Source organism: Emys orbicularis, chromosome 4, assembly GCF_028017835.1.
Source record: "Emys orbicularis isolate rEmyOrb1 chromosome 4, rEmyOrb1.hap1, whole genome shotgun sequence".
NCBI lineage: Eukaryota > Metazoa > Chordata > Testudines > Emydidae > Emys > Emys orbicularis.
The window spans coordinates 118,489,675-118,506,886 of record NC_088686.1 but is presented as its reverse complement, the minus strand read 5'-3'; the positions used below and the strand labels follow the sequence as shown (position 1 = coordinate 118,506,886).

Here is a 17,212-nt window from a genome sequence, read left to right as displayed (position 1 = left end):
CACACCCGCTCCCTGCACCAGCAATACCGGTCACCTCGGGAGGGGTACTGGTCTCCGATGTCGGTGGTCTCAAGGCAAACTCAGGCCTTGACAGCCCCTCCGTGGTCCCCGGGAGGGGGCTCCTCCGGAACAGAGGGACATTTGAGTCCATCACCTCGACCTCAGTGGCGAGACTGGGCATCCGAGCCAGTGGCGGCACTGGGGCAGTGGCAATCAGGATAGCGGCCTGTTCAGTGTCCATGTTAGAACACCTGGGAGGTTCTGGTTATGGTATTGCCCCCATCGGCTCAATCACCTGCAGCAGCCACGGAGCAGCGACCGCTGGCACCGTCAGTACCGGCCCCAGCGCCGGAGGCACACCCAGTGACCGAGGTTACACCTATGCCTAAGCCATCCTCCCCAGCAGAGGACAATGACCAAGCCTCCCCTCCATTGGTTCAGTCCTCCTTCTCATCGCCTAACAAGATCGTCATGGGTCCCTCCAGTGCCAGCCCACCTGACGACTTTAAGGACCCCCAGGCCTTGCTCTGACAGGGGGTGGACAACCTGGGCCTGCAGGTGGAGATGGCCAAGCAAGAGGACACGTTCTTCAACGTCCTGTCAGCCTCCACTCCTACACGTATTGCACTACCCATTCATGAAGGGGTCCTGAAAATTGCCAAGGGTATCTGGCAGATGCCCTCCTACATCCCTTCTGCCTCAAAGCGGGCTGAGAAAAAATACTTTGTGCCGGCCAAAAACTTTGAATGCCTTTATATCCACCCTTTTCTAGGCTTGCTGGTGATCTCTGCTGCCAATGAAAAGGAGAAGCAGGGACACACCAGCGCCACCCCACGAAATAAGAAGGCCAAAAGACTCGACTTGTTCAGAAGGAAAATTTATTCCACTGCAAGTCTACAGTTTTGTGTGGCAAACCACCAAGCCCTCCTGAGCCCCTGTTACTTCAATTTATGGGACTCTCTCCATAAATTCAAGGACTGACTCCCCACAGGACTGGGCCAAGGAGTTTGTTGCATTGGTGCAGGAGGGCACTTCGGCAGCCTGCTGTGCCCTTCAGATGGCCTGGGACACGGTGGACTCGGCAGCCAGAGTGGTGGCGTCCTCAGTGGTTGAGGCGCAGCTCCTGGCTTCAGATCGCAGGTCTCTCCCAGGAGATGCAGACCTCTATACAAAACCTTCCTTTGACGGAAGTGGTCTGTTTTCTGAGCAGACTGATGTGAGGCTGCACAGGATGAGGACACCCAGGCTACCCTCTGTTTGCTGGGTATCCACACACCACAGTCGGTGCTTAAACCATTCCGGCCGCCCCCTCCATTGAGGTCATGGCAGTCTCACCCTGGACCTGCAAAAAGAAAGGACAGGGACACTACTTTTAGTCATTGCCGCCCTTCTACCTCCCGCTTGCCTGTGTAAACCGGCCAGACCAAGCATTCTGCGGGGCAGAAACACTCATTTTGATGGCATGGTCGAGAGAGACGCCCCAGTCAATTCTCCAGATCCACTGCTACCTTTCCTCAACCGCCTGTTCCCCTACCGCTCAGCCTGGTTGCGGGTTATGTCAGATCGCTGGGTTCTGGATATAATATCATGGGGCTATACCCTGAAATTTTTGGCCGCCGCCACCCCCCCACTTCCCCGTCCCTCTTCAGGGACCCTTCTCACGAGCAATTCCTCGTTCAGGAGGTCAAGAACCTCCTGTGTCTAGGGGCCATGGTGGAGGTTCCTCAGGACATGACAGAAAAGGGGTTCTACTCCTGGTACTTACTAATCTCGAAAGTGAAAGGAGGCCTCGGATCAGGGGTGGGCAAACTACGACCCACAGGCCGCGTCCGACCCATCAGCATTTTTAATCTGGCCCTCGAGTTCCCGCTGGGGAGCAGGGTCGGGGGCCGCTCCGCATGGCTCCCGGAAGCAGCGGCATGTTCCCCCGCTGCACCACTCCGCCAATGGGAGCTGCACGGGCGGCGCCGCATAGGAGCCAGAAAGGGGCATGCTGCTGCTTCCGGGAGCTGCTCAAGGTAAGCGCTGCCTGGAGCCTGCACCCCCTGAGCTGCCCCCCCATGCCCCAACCTCCAGGCCTGATCTCCCCCCCCCTTCCAACCCCCTCGGTCCCAGCCCGGAGCACCCTCCTGCACCCCCAAACTCCTCATCCTAAGCCCCACCCCAGAGCCTGCCCCCACAGCCAGAGCCCTCAATGCTCCAGCCCCCTGCTCCAGCCCTGATTCCCCTCCTGTCCTCTGAACCCATCCATCCGAGCCCGGGGCACCCTCCTGCACCCCAAATCCCTCATCCCCAGTCCCACCCCAGAGCCTGCCTCCCCAGCTGGAGCCCTCACCCCCCCCCCCCCACACCCCAGACTCCAATTTCATGAGCACTCATGGTCTGCTATACAATTTCTGTACCCAGATGTGGCCCTCAGGCCAAAAAGTTTGCCCACCCCTGCATCAGACCCATCCTGGACGTGCGCCACCTCAACAAGTCTCTCATGAAGTTGAAGTTTTGCATGGTCTCCCTGGCCCCCCATCATCCCCTCCCTGGATTCGGGAGACTGATACACTGCCTTTGTCTTGGAAGACGCTTACTTCCGCATTTCTATATTCCCGGGCCACAGGCGCTTCCTCCGTTTTGTAGTGGGAGGGAGCCATTTCCAAGTCACGGCACTCCCCTTTGGCCTCTCTTGGTCCCCAGGGTGTTTACAAAGTGCATGGCGCTGGTTGCCGCTTACCTCAGATGTGGGGGTGAGGGGTCCATCTGTTCCCGTACCTCGACGACTGGCTCATCAAGGGCAGGTCTCCGGAGCAGGTGCAGAGAAGTCTCGACTTGGTGCACTCCACCTGCTGCAACCTGGGCCTGTTAGTAAACCCAGAAAAATCCACATTAACGGCAGCTCAACACAGAGTTCATCGGGACTGTTCTCGACTCCACATGGGCCAGAGCCTTCCTCCCAGAAAACGGTTTCAGGCTATCGCGGACCTGATTTGCCATTTAAGAAGGCACCCGCTCTCTACAGCCCACACCTGTCTACATCTGGTGGGGCACATGGCTGCATGCACATATGTGGTCAGCCATGCTCGTCTTCATCTGTGGCCACTGCAGGCATTTCCAGTCTTGGTTTATATCCCCAACAGACACTCCCTGGACAGATTGGTCACGGTACCAAACCACGTCCTTTTGTCCCTGAGCTGGTGGTTGGACCCCAGGTCGATGCTGCAGGGGGTTTCCTTCGCGGACTCATCCCCGTCGTTGACCCTGGTCTCCGACACCTCAGATCTGGGCTGGGAAGCCCACCTGGGCGAGTTCAGCATCCAGGGCCGCTGGATGCGGGACAACCTGGCCCTCCAGATCAATGTCAGGGAACTCAGAGCGGTTCGCCTGGCCTGCTAGGCAGTCTTACCTCGCTTGAAAGGCAAGGTGGTGCAGGTCCTGACCGATAATACTGCAGCGATGTACTACATCAAGAGGCGGGGAGGAGCCAGGCGCTCAGCCTATAGGACTTCTGTGTGCAGCACGCCATTCATCTGGTTGCCACCCATCTGCATGGCTCCAGGAATGTCCTTGCAGATCGCCTCAGCAGGATCTTCTCGTCTCACCACTAGTGGTCCCTCCATCCGGAGGTGGTCAGTGTAATTTTCCAATGGTGGGGAACTCCCCAGGTAGACCTGATCGCATCCAGGCAGAACAGGAATTGCCACCAGTTCTGCTCCATCCAGAGTCTGGAAAGGGGTTCCCTCTCGGACGCCTTCCTCATTCTGTGGACGGGGTGCTTATGTATGCCTTTCCACCAGTGCCATTGATCCACAGGGTCCCTGTGAAGGTCAACCAGGACAGAGCGTAAGTCATCCTCGTGGCTCTGGCGTGGCCCCGTCAGCACTGGTTCAGCATGCTGTTGGACCTAACAGCAGCCACTCCCCACCCGCTGCCTCTTCGACGGGATCTACTGTCGCAGAACCATGGCAACCTGCTGCACCCAAACCTGGCGGCACTGCATCTGATGGCATGTCTGAATGCAGATGAAAGAGCATGTTCGGCCCGTGTTCAACACGTGTTGCTTGGCAGCAGAAACCCTCGACCAGGGCGACCTACCTGGCAAAGTGGAAAAGGTTTGAGTGCTGGGCTGCAGAGAGACGTCTTCAGGCCAAGCAAGCCTCGCTGCAGGACATCCTAGATTACTTGTTGCATCTGAGACTTCAGGGGTTGTCCTTTTCCTCCATCAAGGTCCACCTGGCGGCCATCTCGGAGCTGCACCCCCCCCCCCAGTCCAGGGTGGGTCCCTCTTCACCCATCCTATGATGGTGCGTTCCTTAAAGGGCTGGAACACCTCTACCCGCAGATCCGGCAGCCGGTCCCCCCCTTGGGACCTGAACATAGTGCTGTCCAGACTCCTGGGTCCTCCTTTTGAACCCTTGGCTTTCTGCTCCCTCCTCCTGTCCTGGAAGGTCTCCTTTTTGATCGCTATAATGTCGGCCCATAGGGTGTTGGAGATGAGGGTCCTCACTTCGGAGCCGCCCTATACGGTTTTCTTCAAGAACAAGGTGCACCTGCGACCTCTCCCGTCATTTGTGCCCAGGATGGTGTCCCAGTTTCATACTGGTCAGAATATATTTTTACCGGTCCTCTGCCCGAAGCTGCATTCATCAGATGAGGAAGGGAGGCGTCACACCCTGGACGTCAGGCAGGCGCTGGCTTTCTACATAGTCAGAACGAAGCCGTTCCGTATGTCATCGCAGCTGTTCGTCGCAGTGGCAGATAGGATGATAGGTCACCCTGTGTCCGCACAGAGAATCTCATTCTGGATCATGGCCTGCATCCGTTACTGCTACGAGCTAGCAAAGATATCCCCACTGGCAATTTTAATGGCTCACTCAACTTGGGCACAGGCGTCATCGGCAGCCTTCCTGGCGCAGGTGCCGATCCAAGAAATCTGTCTGGCTGCAACCTGGTCGTCTGTCCACACGTTTGCGTCGCATTATGCGTTGACCCAGGAAGCTCGGGATGACGCTGGCTTTGGCAGAGCTGTGCTGCAATCTGCAAGGCTGTGAACTCCAAGCCCACCTCCAAAGATTCTGCTTGTGAGTCATCTACAATGGAGTTGATATGAGCAAGCACTTGAAAAAAAACGGTTACCCACCTTTTGTAACTGTTCTTCGAGATGTGTTGCTCTTGTCCATTCCATTACCCCCCCCCCCCGCCCCTCTGTTGGATTGTTGGCAAGAAGGAACCGAGAGGGCATAGGGCCGGCAGCGCCTGATATACCAGCGCATGAATGCGGCACTCAAGGGGGCAACACAGCCGGCCCTACGGATACCGCTAAGGCAAAGATCTCTGATGAATGGAATGGACATGAGCAACACATCTCAAACAGCCACAGTTACGAAAGGTGGGTAACTGTGTTGTTTATTGAGTTGCGATTTTTTACTTTTGTATATATTTTATATATAAGAAGAATAAATAACACATGTAGGGGTTCTTTTACACTCCACTATGGGTGTTTTAAAAAAAACCCCTCAAATATTTGACCTTTACATGCACTCTTAGTAGATTTAAAGTTTTGAACATTTCTTTGATTTCCAACTGTTTATCTGAAATGCTGTAATACTGCACCATTTTAAAAATAGCTTTGCAAATCTTGTCAGATGTTTGCCAAGACACACAGTATTAGCCTGTGAATAAAGAATTACCAGCATAAACCAGAAGAGGGTTCTCAAAGCTAGCAATTCTTTGCATTGTTCCTGATTTCAGTAAATGTTTTGTTTTAGATATCCTTGTTTCTAAATCTCTTTTTGGCCTCTAATGACAAATTTTAGAATGGACAAGGTATTTTAAAATACTCTCTCTAAAGGTGGCTGTCACAGTAGATTTCATCAGATTCATCACAAGTGCAATATAAATACGTAGATAGACCTATCCTCGCTTTTGGGGCTCCATGTATATATAGTTGGTGGGAGTCCCCTAGGTAAGTCGTGCCCCCCTCCCCCCCAGTCAATAATAGGTCTGTGCTAGGAGTCCCAGAATGTCTCAGTGGTTAGTTTATTTCAATCAATTAGTGAAGGTCACTGCTACAGCTGTGATGACCGTGTAGAACAGACTCTTGCCCATCTAGTTTCTTTCTATTTTACCTCCCAGATTTTTCCTGAAAAGTTGATAATTTTCTGTCTAGTGCGGTCTGTCTCTTCTCTAATGTATATATTTTTTTAAAAAGTGTTTTTAGTGATTGGCAGCCAAAGACTTAGCTAGGGGACTCCTGCTGGTCATGTGCATGTAGAGCACGGACCCAAGAGTGTGGCTTCTCTGTGATTGTACACCACCAGAGAACAAGCGTTACAGGTAATTTTTCTTTGTGTGCAGTGCAGAATGGTCATTTTTTTCCCCCCCTTTAAAAAAAATTCTTGACATGCTTTCAGTGGATTAGTTATCGCACTGGATGAAAGTGGAGTGGATTTTTTTGTATTGCCTGAATTAGCAGGGAGAGTGTTTACACTAAAACTGTTCTTACCATAATAGGGCTCTTGCTTTTTTTTTTTTTTTTTCCTGCTTTTTACTTTCTTCCCTCCTTGCCCCCAAACTGTTCCTGATCCTTTCACCATAGTGGAGTGAATGAAATTCAGAATGCTCCTGAAACAGCAGCTCCTAGGTCAGATTAGCACACAGCACAATTTTTAAAAACATTGCATTTATTTACTTTGTATTTTTGACTCTGCAAATATTATATATGAAAAATAATTGATATGAGATGTACTTAAGTAATATTTTGGCAAGCTGAAGCCCTAGTACACCTAGTACAGAATAAGAAGCACAGGAACTCTCTAAAGGAAATAGAAACGTACTTTGTGAGGAGACACTGTACCTTACAATATCACTACTATTATGTGCGTTTCATCAGTGACTGAAGCCAGTTGCCTTTTGTTAAAGACCAAATGCAACTTCTATTAGCTGTGCTTACTTCATCAGTTATCTTCATTAAAGTGCTAAATATAATTAGTCAGTGGGAGTAATTAAATGGCAAAAATTTTGCTAATGGGGATTTAAGGTTGCTCAGTGATAGCCTGTGCCTTCCAGAACGTTAGACTAAGGCTAAGCCTACACTACAGTTTGTCAGCATAACTTACTTTGCTCGGGTGTGAATAAACCACCCCCCTGAGCGACCTAAGTTACACCGACATAAGCACTCGTGCACAGTGCTATGTTGGCAGGAGAGCTTCTCCCAACAACATAGCTTCAGCCGTTCACGGAGGTGATTTTATTCTGCTTCTTCACCAGACGTGCTGCGGCGGCACAGCTGCATCGGTACAACTGCGTTGCTGCAGTGCTGTAGGGGTGGAGAATTTCTGATGTGTTGGTCTTACCTCTTCTTAGCTGCTCACCTCAGTGTCAACAGCAGGGGTAGGCAACCTTTCAGAAGTGGTGTGCTGAGTCTTCATTTATTCTCTTTAATTTAAGGTTTTGCGTGCCTGTAATACATGTTAACGTTTTTTAGAAGGTCTCTCTCTATAAGTCTATATTATATAACTAAACTATTGTTGTATGTAAAGTAAACAAGGTTTTCAAAATGTTTAAGAAGCTTCATTTAAAATTAAGTTTAAAATGCTGATCTTATGCCGCCAGCCTGCTCAGCCCGCTTCCAGCCTGGGGTTCTGTTCACCTAGGCCTGCAGTGGGCTGAGCAGGGTGACTCGAGGTCAGGGCAGAGGGCTGGGGTGTGTGTGGAGGTGCAGGGCAGAAGGCTGGGTGTGTGTGTGGAGGTGCAGGGCAGAGGGCTAGTGTGTGTGTGTGTGGGGGGGTGTGTGTGCAGGGCAGAGGGCTGGGAGGGTGCAGGGCAGAGGGCTGGGTGTTGGGGGGAGGTCAGGGCAGAAGGCTGGGTGTTGGGGGGAGGTCAGGGCAGAGGGCTGGGGGGTGTGGAGGTGTAGGGCAGAGGGCTGGGTGTTGGGGGCGACTCGAGGTCAGGGCAGAGGGCTGGGGGTGTGTGGAGGTGCAGGGCAGAAGGCTGGGTGGGTGGGTGTTTCAGGGCAGAGGGCTGGGGGTGTGTGGAGGTGCAGGGCAGAAGGCTGGGTGTGGGGGGTGACTCGAGGTCAGGGCAGAGGGCTGGGGCTGTGTGGGGGTGCAGGGCAGAAGGCTGGGTGTTGGGGGGAGGTCAGGGCAGAAGGCTGGAGGGTGTGTGGGGGTGCAGGGCAGAAGGCTGGGTGTTGGGGGGGAGGTCAGGGCAGAAGGCTGGAGGGTGTGTGGGGGGTGCAGGGCAGAAGGCTGGGTGTTGGGGAGAGGTCAGGGCAGAGGGCTGGGGTGTGGGGGTGCAGGGCAGAAGGCTGGGTGTTGGGGGGGAGGTCAGGGCAGAAGGCTGGAGGGTGTGTGGTGGGTGCAGGGCAGAAGGCTGGGTGTTGGGGAGAGGTCAGGGCAGAGGGCTGGGGGTGTGTGGGGGTGCAGGGCAGAAGGCTGGGTGTTGGGGGGGAGGTCAGGGCAGAGGGCTGGGGGTGTGTGGAGGTGCAGGGCAGAAGGCTGGGTGGGTGGGTGTTTCAGGGCAGAGGGCTGGGGGTGTGTGGAGGTGCAGGGCAGAAGGCTGGGTGTGGGGGGTGACTCGAGGTCAGGGCAGAGGGCTGGGGGTGTGTGGGGGTGCAGGGCAGAAGGCTGGGTGTTGGGGGGAGGTCAGGGCAGAAGGCTGGAGGGTGTGTGGGGGTGCAGGGCAGAAGGCTGGGTGTTGGGGGGGAGGTCAGGGCAGAAGGCTGGAGGGTGTGTGGGGGGTGCAGGGCAGAAGGCTGGGTGTTGGGGAGAGGTCAGGGCAGAGGGCTGGGGTGTGGGGGTGCAGGGCAGAAGGCTGGGTGTTGGGGGGGAGGTCAGGGCAGAAGGCTGGAGGGTGTGTGGTGGGTGCAGGGCAGAAGGCTGGGTGTTGGGGAGAGATCAGGGCAGAGGGCTGGGGGGGTGTGGGGGTGCAGGGCAGAAGGCTGGGTGTTGGGGGGGAGGTCAGGGCAGAAGGCTGGAGGGTGTGTGGGGGGTGCAGGGCAGAAGGCTGGGTGTTGGGGAGAGGTCAGGGCAGAAGGCTGGAGGGTGTGTGGGGGGTGCAGGGCAGAAGGCTGGAGGGTGTTGGGGAGAGGTCAGGGCAGAAGGCTGGGGGTGTGTGGGGGTGTAGGGCAGAAGGCTGGGTGTGTGGGGGGTGCAGGGCAGAAGGCTGGGTGTTGGGGGAGGTCAGGGCAGAGGGCTGGGGGTGCAGGGCAGAGTGGGGTGTGGAGGTGCAGGGCAGAGGGCTGGAGGGTGTGTGGGGGGGTTCAGGGCAGAGGGCTGGGGGGGAGGTGCAGGGCAGAGGGCTGGGGGGGTTCAGGGCAGAGGGCTGGGGGGGGAGGTGCAGGGCAGAGGGGGGTGTGGAGGTGCAGGGCAGAGGGCTGGGTGTTGGGGGGAGGTCAGGGCAGAGGGCTGGAGGGTGTGTGTGGGGGGGGTCAGGGCAGAGGGCGGGGGGGGGAGGTGCAGGGCAGAGGGCTGGGGTGCTCGGCTCCTGGGGGTGCTCCCAGCCCCCTGCCTGAGCGGCTCATGGCAGGGGGCTGGGAGGGATATGCTCTGTTCCACCCCCTTCCCCCAGGCCCATCCCTACCTCTCTCTGCCTCCTCTACGGAACTGTGTGCAGGCTGCCGCTCTTCCCCCTCCCCCTCGCAAGGGCCACGCGGGCAGGGAGAGGGGGGAGGAGGGGCAGAGGGGCCGGAATGCACCAAGCTGTTGGAAGAAGCGGGGGAGGAGGGAAACTTGGCTGCGGCAGGACCAAGCTTCTGCCTCCTGCCCCCGCAGGGGAGAGCGGTGGGCCAGGAGGCAGAAGCTTGGTTCTGCCGCAGCCAAGTTTCCCTCCTCCCCCGTTTCATCCCCCAGCGAGGTGCTTTCCAGCCCCTCCTCCTCTCAGTGGGCAGGCAGCGTGCCACTCAGAATTGGCTCGCGTGCTGTGTCTGGCGCGCGTGCCGTAGGTTGCCGACCCCTGGTCAACAGTATGTTCTGGGTGCATGCTCATGGCATCCCTGTTCTTAGCTTCCTAGCCAGAGGGGGGCAGGGCTTCCCCAGAGTCTGGCTCACATTGGGGTGGGGGGACAGGGATGAGGGTGAGAACCCCATTGGTGGGCAGGAGCCCCCAGATTCTGCCACACACCTGGAGGCACAGGGATTGGGGCTCAGACATTACCAGAACAGACCCTGAATCCCAGCTCATGGTGGGCAGGGCTCATTCCCCCAGAAGAGCAAGCACCCCAAACCTGGCTCACTTGAGGGGGCCAGGGAAGGGGGGGGTCCCCAGAGTGTAGTGAGCACACGTGCCCCTGCCCCATTCTCCTCTCCCCTTGTCTGTCACTCCCAGTCTCCTTTCCCAGTGTCTCACTTATTTCCTCTCTCCCCATTCCCACCTATTCTCCAACCCCTAATCACTTCCCCTCCTGGTGAGCAATAGCTTGTGTGGTTTCTTTTCAGAAACTAACTTCAACACCTCCTGAATAATCTGCTGTGCTCAGATTACATTCCCCCAAAATAAAATTTCCCCTGTGATAGAGGTAGATTGGAACAATGTAACTGTTTTTATTTTTGGGCTGGTGTTCAGATTTTATGACCGTAACACATCGCCAGAGCCACCCAGGTCTTATGTTGTAGAGGTAGTTTTCCAGACAGTTAGCCTCTCATGCTGCACATGCTCAGTATAATCCACTAGGCACACAAATAGGTGTGCAAGCCTTCTCATGTACATAACCAGAGAGAGTTTTGTAGTAATGTTTTAATTCGATTTCCCCCAAAGGGGTGGTGGGTGTCATGCACTCTTTTGGGGGTAACCCTCACACCTTTAACATCCTCATGCAATGATCTAGGCCCTGGCTTGATCTCGGTCTATGAGCAAAACTAGGTTGCCAGAATCAGTTAATTTCAGGTAAAGCTGTTTTCTTCCAGGTGTTCTATCTTGGGAACCCCCTTGATCAGATGGCCCCAAATTTGGATCATTAACAGAACCCTACAGCCCCACTAGACAAACCAAATTTCAAGGCAATCCCAGTAACCATGTAGATTTTAGAGCAGTTAGAAAAGGAACCTTTAAACAGAAAGCTGGTCTTAACCTTAACTAGAGTAGAGCTGCCAATCTACTTCTGTGATTAACAAGAAAATGAAAATAGGACATAGCAGGGTGTTTTTTTTATTTTGTTTCAGTGTTATGGATGCATTGTCTCTTTTCCATGACCCCAATTCTAAATTAATATATTTTGACAAGTCTTTGGAAGTTCATGTTCTTGCTTTGACCCCCAAACTTGATTGTAGTGATTATTATAAGGGTGCATTGGTTTCTTATACACTTACCATCCTCCTTTTGACTTCTTAGGACTGATCAACAAACCCTTTTAGGAGAGGCAGCTGTTAATGGCCCTGTATGATATATGATGTCTGCTGCTGTTGGCTGAAGAACACTAACTGATATCCAGGGGGTTTAGTGTTTCTCAAGGATTTCATCTAGAGCCTGTCAAAGCCAGTCTCTGCTGCACTAATTTTGCAAGGGATCAGGACCAGCAACATTTATATTCTAGATTTTAAGACATTGTACAGAAATTCATAAGTGTAAAAAAATTGCACATTGAGAAATACCAATATTTTTTGCGTATGTTTATATTGTATTGTTCTAAATAACGGGTGGCCTGTGAAATAAGATCTTGCCACCCAGGTAATGACAGTAGTGATACTATAGTTAAAATGGTTGTAAGAATAGTTTTATAAAAAAGTGAATACACAAATCTAATGTATTTGAGACATAACTATTTGACAATTAGTGTGACCAAAGTATTTAGCAGTTTTCATATATTTTTTCACCTTGTAAAAATAAAATTAAAAAATTCATGTTTCTTCCAGGTTGGCGAAGAATTGTAGAACTGAAATGACCTATAAATGTTATTTTGGTTGTTTTAGCTTACAAAAGTGATTTAAATAAGAATTTTTGGTGTTCAGCATTTTACAACAGGTTTTTAATTGGTAATTGTTTTCTGTATTGTTTAAATCAGATCAAAAATGTAAGTCTATTGGTAGAGCTTTTAAGTATTTATTACTACAACTTAGGTGACAAATTGATGTTACTGTAAAGCCATATGTTCTGTTAGTCTTGTTTGCTTGAAACAATACCTTACAGGTGAAACACTAGAATATTTGAAGTGCACATGGCTTGTTGTGTTTTTTAAAGTGATTCACCTACCTTTGAACCCATTCACCGAGATTTACTTTAATACCAAGCATTCTACAATTGAACATTTTAGAACAATCTACATATTTAAAACACCATAATCCTGTTAGACAAGTCAACTAAGTGAAATGCCTGTGCTGCTAATGTAATTACAGTACATGCATTTTAAAAATATAGTATTTTTAAAGTACAAATCAAAATTTGGCACCTGAGCATGTTAATTGTTACTTTCACTGTATTGATCTGTGTGAGGCTTTCATTTGTAAGTTCTAAACCATTTTTTTCACAGCTGGTTTGTGTGTGTGTGTGTGTGTGTGTGTGTATATATGTGTGTATATATATATATATAGTGATTATGGAAACTAATTCTGCGTAATTTATAATTTTCTATGTCAGTATGAAATTCCAACAGCCTCCTCAAACAAACAGAAGCAATATACTGTATATTGCCACATTGGTGAAAGGGTTAAAGTACTTCACCTCTTGCACTTTTAGATGCAAATCCATTTTTATTTCTGTAATAGGAAGTTAGTCATTTATTTTTACATTGTTTGTTTTCCTGACCAGTATTTAAAGCCAAAAGGATACTCTAAATAATGGCCAATGATTTATTTTAGAAAGTGTCCCAAGCAACGTGCCTAAACATTACATTGCATACAGAAATAAAAAAACAAATGTATAATGGTATTTCTTTTAATTCTTCCTGTCTTGCATTTCATACAATGTAATGCTAGAATATCTCCACAGAGAGATTCCAAATGGTAAACCCCAAGAAATTACTTGATCCATCTGGTGAAAACAGAGGCAAACCACAACAATCTTCAGGGTAAAAAAGGACAACCAGTGTTACTTGTTTGTGCATAAATGATGCAGGAACCCATTCACTTTAAAGAGGAGGAAAAAAAAAAGTGTCCCATTCTATAAAATGGAATATTCCTACTTTGTCTTACTTCCAAGTGAGCACTCCTGAATATATTTCACATGTTGGTATCAGAGTATTTTTAATGCACTACTGCTAACTTTATCTGCTATCTTGAGGATGTCCTATGTTGTATTTTTGTGATTGTTACTGAACCAGTTATCTCAGTACCAAAACCACCAACTTTGGCTCCAGATGTCTGGGTTCCAGGTATGGTGTCCTTGGGGGAAGTAGCACTGCTTGTTTCCTCTAGTGACCTCCTGTTCCTTAGCAAGCAAGGAGAAATGCATGCAGATACTCGCTGAAGAGTTTTGCAGTAAGATGGGGGCGTTTACAGGGATTACGAAGATCTGATGAGGTTTGAAGCATTTCTGTGTTACATTCAAATTACAAAAGGTGATAGTTCTAATTTTCTGTTATATATTACCTACACCAGAAATGCTGAATCATGAAATGGAAGTTATAGAAAATAAGTAAATTTATAATACCCAGCTTGTTTCCAGAAGTATTTTTCTTGTGTTCCCTCTCTCCCTCTTGTGTTAGGAGATAGTGGGGTTTAAAGGAATAGTTGGAGAATCCAACTGCCCATTTGTGAGATTTGAATGGGCTCCATCTTAATCACCCTATATGTACTGATTGAGATTTTAACTTTTTATGGTAAAAATTTGTAAATATGCCCCTTTTCAATTTTTTCTGTATCACCTGTATTGAGAGTTTTTAGTTCTTAGATGAAAGAAAAGTTTGCCGCTATCACCCAGTTACAGCAGAGTATTGTCCAACAGTGCTGCTTTTATGAGAGAGTGCCAAAGGTTCAACAATTGGTAGTGTACACTTTGAAGGACAATAGTGATGTCGAGTATAATTAAAGGATGACTCAGCCAAACTGTGGTCTTTCTCTGGTATAAGGTATTTACTCCAACAACAGGGAATTTCCTTACTTGTGTCTCTTTGTGAATTCCAGATGCATGTTCAGAACTTCAACTCATAGTTATCTAGCAATGAGGACAAGCCCATCCTCTTGGCAGGCTGCAACCTTCCAAAAGGGGAGGAGGGATAGCTCAGTGGTTTGAGCATTGGCCTGCTAAACCCAGGGTTGTGAGTTCAGCCCTTGAGGGGGCCATTTAGGGATCTGGGGCAAAATCAGCACTTGGTCCTGCTAGTGAAGGCAAGGTGCTGGACTCAATGACCTTTTTGGGGTCCCCTCCAGTTCTATGAGATATACCTATCTCCATATATCAAAACTAAATCTATAAACATGAGCCATATAATTAATTTGTATAACAACTATAGGGGTAGGACTTTTAAGCTCACATAGATACCTGGGATCATACTGTATTTCTGATTCCTGGTCCAGGACTACTATTTGAAAGCTTTCTGGTCCAACTAAGTGTTCTTAGCCTTGGTTGCAGGATCAAGCCATAGGCCCTTACTTCAATTGAACTAAATAGCATGCTAAAGTACCTTGCTGAATTAGGGTCTTAAAGATCAGATCATTCAGATTCTCTCTGGAGATGTCTGTTCCACCACAGATGGGTAGATCTTTCCCTTCTTACATTGTAGGAGGTAGTTATAGCTGTAAATTGCTGGAAAAGTAACTCGTTGCATTCCTGCCCTAGAACATTGTCTCCCTGACAGTGGAGAGCTGCAAGGGAGTGCCTTTTTTTACCTGCATAATTTTTTATTTTGCGCATTTATTATTTTACTACAATTATCAAATTTCCTGTCGTTTTCTCTTTCCATTTTTCTCCTTGTTCTCCACTGAGAGACATGTATAGAAGGAAGGGAGTGCCTCTTTTATTACCTGGTCAGAATCTCTTTCAAATATAGAGGTTAAAACCAGGGTATCTCTAGAGCCTCTGCAGTGGATCTTCCGTAGTGTTCAGAGCAGTCTCAGCACAGTTAGAACCAGTGCAGCCCATCCTTCAAGGTATGTGTATGATGGGCCAGAATAAGAGGAGGGTAAGCAAAGCCATGCAGCTCTCTTCTGCTCTCTGAGAAGTGCGGCCTCTGCAAACAGATCGATTGAGACCAAACAGCCCCTGTTGTAACGGCTTACAGTTTTGTTCTTTGGGCTGCTCCCGGTGTGACTACACTAGGGGCCTCTCCTCTGACATGTTTCTTCTTTGAGTGACTGCTCATGTTTATTCCACAATAGGTGTGCGTGCTCGCCACGTGCACCAGTGCTGGAAGTTTTTCCCCTAGCAGTACCCATAGGGGAGGGCCCCAGCGACCCCTCCATGGCACGGTATAAGGGGCACTCCCCCGACCCTCAGTTCCTTCTTGCCACCAGTGAAGGTGCTTTGGAACTGCTCTGCTCCAGTTTTGCTGTAGCTCGTCCCCAAAACTGCTTGTTCATTCAGTGTACGGTACCTGTAGTTAGTTTAGTTTAGCTACAGTGCCCGGGCCGGGGCATGCCCCGTGCCCCAGGTTTTAAGTCGTGCAACATTTGTAGGTGTTCTATGCCACTGAGTGATCCGCACGCAGACTGTCTGCGCTGTTTGGGGGAAACCCATCTCAGCAATTGCTGCAAGATTTGCAAGTCGTTTAAGCCTTGGACCAAGAGAGAAAGGGCTCCGAGTCGGCACTGGGCACCGCCATGTTGGTGCGTGGTGACCCTTCGGCGCCATCGACTAGTCGGCACTGCTCCCCGTCCGTGTGGCACGCCAAGAAGGCTAGAAAGAGGCCTTCTTCGCCGTGGCACCAGAGTAAACCTGGGACAGAGGCTAGACCCATGTCGGGCAGTCCTCGATCCCCACCGGCCACTAGGCCTCCGACTCAATTTTATCAATACATTAGAAGCAAGAGGAAGACCAAAGACAGGGTAGGCCCACTGCTTAGTGAAGAGGGAGAAACAGTAACAGGAAACTTGGAAATGGCAGAGATGCTTAATGACTTCTTTGTTTCGATCTTCACCGAGAAGTCTGAAGGAATGCCTAACATAGTGAATGCTAATGGGAAGGGGGTAGGTTTAGCAGATAAAATAAAAAAAGAACAAGTTAAAAATCACTTAGAAAAGTTAGATGCCTGCAAGTCACCAGGGCCTGATGAAATGCATCCTAGAATACTCAAGGAGCTAATAGAGGAGGTATCTGAGCCTCTAGCTATTATCTTTGGAAAATCATGGGAGACGGGAGAGATTCCAGAAGACTGGAAAAGGGCAAATATAGTGCCCATCTATAAAAAGGGAAATAAAAACAACCCAGGAAACTACAGACCAGTTAGTTTAACTTCTGTGCCAGGGAAGATAATGGAGCAAGTAATTAAGGAAATCATCTGCAAACACTTGGAAGGTGGTAAGGTGATAGGGAACAGCCAGCATGGATTTGTAAAGAACAAATCATGTCAAACCAATCTGATAGCTTTCTTTGATAGGATAACGAGTCTTGTGGATAAGGGAGAAGCTGTGGATGTGGTATACCTAGACTTTAGTAAGGCATTTGATACGGTTTCGCATGATATTCTTATCGACAAACTAGGCAAATACAATTTAGATGGGGCTACTATAAGGTGGGTGCATAACTGGCTGGATAACCGTACTCAGAGAGTTGTTATTAATGGTTACCAATCCTGCTGGAAAGGCATAACGAGTGGGGTTCCGCAGGGGTCTGTTTTGGGACCGGCTCTGTTCAATATCTTCATTAACGACTTAGATATAGGCATAGAAAGTACGCTTATTAAGTTTGCGGATGATACCAAACTGGGAGGGATTGCAACTGCTTTGGAGGACAGGGTCATAATTCAAAATGATCTGGACAAATTGGAGAAATGGTCTGAGTTAAACAGGATGAAGTTTAACAAAGACAAATGCAAAGTGCTCCACTTAGGAAGAAAAAATCAGTTTCACACATACAGAATGGGAAGAGACTGTCTAGGAAGGAGTACGGCAGAAAGGGATCTAGGGGTTATAGTGGACCACAAGCTAAATATGAGTCAACAGTGTGATGCTGTTGCAAAAAAAGCAAACATGATTCTGGGATGTATTAACAGGTGTGTTGTGAGCAAGACACGAGAAGTCATTCTTCTGCTCTACTCTGCTCTGGTTAGGCCTCAGCTGGAGTATTGTGTCCAGTTCTGGGCACCGCATTTCAAGAAAGATGTGGAGAAATTGGAAAGGGTCCAGAGAAGAGCAAC

General features: G+C 49.7%; 1 pseudogene; it reads left to right on the top strand.

Moving 5' to 3' along the window:
* Positions 1 to 389, top strand: part of LOC135877800 (serine/threonine-protein phosphatase 6 regulatory subunit 3-like) — a 37,467-nt pseudogene extending 37,078 nt beyond the window's left edge.
* Positions 390 to 17,212: the final 16,823 nt, after the last annotated feature.